This window comes from Helianthus annuus, chromosome 10 (genome assembly GCF_002127325.2).
Source record: "Helianthus annuus cultivar XRQ/B chromosome 10, HanXRQr2.0-SUNRISE, whole genome shotgun sequence".
Classification (NCBI taxonomy): domain Eukaryota; kingdom Viridiplantae; phylum Streptophyta; class Magnoliopsida; order Asterales; family Asteraceae; genus Helianthus; species Helianthus annuus.
The window spans coordinates 19,706,808-19,710,960 of NC_035442.2; the positions used below are offsets into that span (position 1 = coordinate 19,706,808).

At 42.0% G+C, this 4,153-nt stretch overlaps 1 non-coding gene across 1 annotated transcript; it reads right to left on the bottom strand.

Moving 5' to 3' along the window:
* Window positions 1-941: 941 nt before the first annotated feature.
* On the bottom strand, window positions 942-1,048 carry LOC118483425. The gene has a single exon (XR_004870713.1). It is a non-coding gene; the product is annotated as a small nucleolar RNA R71 (small nucleolar RNA).
* Window positions 1,049-4,153: the final 3,105 nt, after the last annotated feature.

The following is a 4,153-nucleotide window of genomic DNA, read 5'->3' on the forward strand; positions in this document are numbered from 1 at the left end:
ATGGGTGCGCTTGCCCATATGTGTGTTTAGTGTTAGTGAATATCGTGTTTTATAAATTTAAAACTTGGCTAAAGGTGTAAAAAGGGCTTAATTATACATTAAAATATATAACACCTCGCACACATCAAGTTTTTGGCGCCGCTGCCGGGGACACAAGGATTTTAAGAAAGTTGGGAATCAACGGCCTAATCATATTTTTATTTTTCTTTTTAATTTTTTAGAATTTTCTTAGTTTTTCAGCTTCTGCAGAGCTCAGCACGGGCCGTGCCTGGTCGGACACGGGCCGTGCCCAGCATCGTTACTGGCAGTTTTTATTTTCCAAGTTACAGAAGGCTGAACACGGGGCCGTGTCGGTGCAACACGGGGTCGTGTCCAACTTTCCAGTAACTGGGATCTGGAAAACAATTACTGTAACTCCGACCACGGGTCGTGCTCGCTGAGCGCGGGGCCGTGTTGAACCTTCTGACCAGCATTCTTTTCTGTTTTTATTGCAGGACATGGAACCAGACGCCAATCCTACATAGTGTATGAGCTCCAGTTCTAATAAGGACATAAAAGAACCTCTAGAAGAACCCGAACGCTTTCTCAGAAAGCGATTAAAAGCTAAAAACCAAGAGAAAGTTTCGGGTGATGCACCGAATGTTGAAGCTAATAACTTCGAACTTCGGCCGCATTTGATACAAATGCTCCAAAACTCCGCAACCTTCCATGGGCTTGCAGACGAGGATCCCCATCTACATATTACTAACTTCTTAGAAATATGTGATACCTTTCGGATCAATGGAGCATCAAATGACGCCATCCGCCTCCGAATGTTTCCTTTTTCACTAAAAGACCGAGCAAAAGCTTGGCTCAACGCCCTCCCAGCTGGATCGGTAAACACCTGGGATGAACTAGCCCAAAAATTTCTATATAAGTATTTCCCTCCCGCAAAAACGGCTAAATTAATGACTGAAATTAATACATATTCACAAGAGGACGGGGAATCCTTATATGAAACTTGGGAAAGGTTCAAGGAGCTATTACGCAAGTGTCCACATCATGGCCTTGCAATATGGCAACAAGTATCCACTTTCTATAATGGACTGTTGCCACACACAAGGCAGACACTTGATTCTAGCTCCGGGGGACTTTTAGGTAATCGCCGCCCACATGAAATATATAACCAAATTGAGGAAATTGCTCAAACCAATTTTCAATGGCACACTCCCCGAGGCAATAAATCTATTGCCCCGGGCGCCCATAAGGTTGATAAAAGCACTTCTTTACAAGCCCAAATCGAGGCCCTTTCTTCAAAAATAAAAAAGTTAGAAATGACAAAAACAGTCTCGGTTATGGCTTGTGAAGGGTGTGGTGGGCCACATGAAAATTGGAGTTGTATGAAAGAAACGGACGATCAACAAGAATCGGTAAGCTACATTGATAATAGACCTAGGCCGTCGGGTCCTCCAACGGGCACTTACAACCAAGGATGGCGAAACCACCCAAACCTTGGTTGGAGAGAACCCAGCAATAGTAGTAACCAACAAACCCAACGAACAAACTTTCAACAACCAAGGAATGAGTCACAAAATTTCACTCAACAACAAAGTGGACGAGAAAGGCTTGAAGATACTGTATCTCGCCTCATCTCCGACACTGAAAAGAAAAACTCGGAAAGATTTCTACAAATAGAATCAAATTTTAGAAATCAACAAGCTAGTATTCAAAACATAGAAAAACAATTAAATCAAATAGCTCAAAATTTTGCCGAGAGACCACAAGGTGCATTACCTAGCAATACCAAAACAAACCCAAAAGCGCAAGTTCATCTCATCACGCTACGAAACCGCACCGTGGGGCCTGCAGAAGCACCACCGCCGACAGAAGAAACGGTACCCCCGCCTCTGCAGGAGAAGAACTCCCCTCCGTCACCAGAGCCTACCAAGGCTCCTCGAGTCCCGTACCCCGGTAGGTTAATTCGTCAAAAGACCAATGAGCAATTCGCAAAGTTCGAAAGTCTATTAAAACAATTGCATGTCAATATTCCTTTTATTGATGTCCTAACCCAAATGCCCAAATACTCTAAATTAATGAGGGACTTCCTCACTCATAAAAAGAAAATTGAAACTTTGCAATTAGTTAACTTAGGCGAAGAGTGCTCTGCCCTCGTACTCAATAAACTTCCCCAAAAGAAAATCGATCCCGGAAGCTTCACAATTCCCTGCTCAATCGGGGAGTCCCCCGTTCGTAATGCACTAGCCGACCTTGGGGCTAGCATTAACCTCATGCCCTCATCGATGTTTAAAAGACTCGGCCTAGGAACAACGAGTCCTACAAAAATGAGCATACAGCTTGCTGATCGATCCGTCAAATTCCCGCAAGGTGTCATCGAAAATGTCTTGGTAAAGGTAAGCAAATTCGTCTATCCAGCCGACTTTGTCATACTCGATATGGAGGAAGACACCGAGGTCCCCCTCATACTAGGGAGACCATTTCTTGCCACCGCACAAGCAGTGGTAGATATGAATGACGGAACACTCACCTTGAGGTACGGGGATGATGAAGTAAAATTCGGAGTTGGGAAGAGAATAGAAGACGACGACCCAGTCAACTACATGAAGGTTATTGATTCAAGTTTGGATGCTGCTCTCCGACGGTGTAACATGGGATGCCAAGCATCCCACTCAGAAAATATATAACCTCACATTGGGTCTAGCCAAGGACCCTTATAAACGTGGCGCACCACGGAGGCATTCCGCAGAACTATCCTTAGTTTAGTTTAATCTTTTAGTTTTAATTTGCAGGAATAAAACACACTCATGGTGGTAAAGGATGACAAAGGGAACGAGAAAAATGGCCCCATGCACAAGAACAAGGCAACCCGACACAAAATTCTCCATTACAGAAGGCTCAACACGGGTCGTGCCCAACCAACACGGCCCCGTGCTGAACCCCCTGCAGAAAAATGCCCAGTTCAGGTAACTGGACACAGGCCGTGTTCACCAGATACGCCCCCGTGTCCAGACTTCTGTCTCATTTCTTTAATTTTTGTTACTGGCACCTGAACACGGGGCCATGTCCAGACTGCCCGTAACATAAATCTTTGCTTTTTAACACCACATTACACATCCAATCAACCTAAAAATTTATTTTTGGGACACATTGAGGACAATGTGTAATTTAAGTGTGGGGGGGAAGCTAACACCTCGAAATTTTGCAAGTCCTAACAACAAGCCTTACACAAAACTCTATTGGAACCGCTAAACACCCCAAATTTTTTCAAAAATTTTCATTTTTTTTACTTGTCTAAAGTTTAAGTTAGGAATCCTAAGATTAATAAGGTTATATTTTTACAAATTTTACAACCGAGAGCGTCGTGATAACAAGAACCAACATAAGAAAATTACGAAACGGCATAACAAGCTTAGTTAAAATTTGATTATATGTGCTCGATCACATAAAAACCCATTCCCACAAAAGTGAGTTTTGAGCCTTTATTGAGCATACAAATTCACATCTTTAGACTAAATGCTCATTTTTCGTTTCTTGTGTGAAATAGCCGCTTGGTTCTTACAACTCTAGAACTTGCCACGACGATTCATTCCCGGTCCTTACCAACTTAAACCCAAGTAAGTAAATGATGGAGGCATTAGGACTAACCATTTTTCTTTCTACACCATTATTTTTCAATTTTTTTACCACCTACCCAAAATCCCCCTAGTTAACCCCTTTGAGCCTAAACCTTTCATTTCTAAAACCTTTTTTACCCACCAAAAACCCTTTTTATTTTTTTCACCCTTTATTTTAGTAACAAGCTCCGTTTTTCGTAAGCTCGGTTTTTTTGTGCTATCAAAAAAAAAAAATGATGAATGATGAAGTTAAAAACAAACAAAGCTATGAAAACAAAAACTTGTTTGGAGAAATACTTCAAAATAAAAAGTCACTAAAAACAAAGTGTTTTACGAAAACCGACGCTTTTTACGCTTTTCGCCCTTTTACTAACCACTAACCCAATCACCCACCTTTAGCCCAAGCCTAACCCTTCACCCAAAAAGTCCTCTTGATATTTACAAAGGTATATAGTTAAAAAGGAGGAGGATTGATTGCTTGCAAGCTTATGGTAGGAATAAGTTCCATGCCGCTTTCGAGTGATTCACTAAAAAAATACACC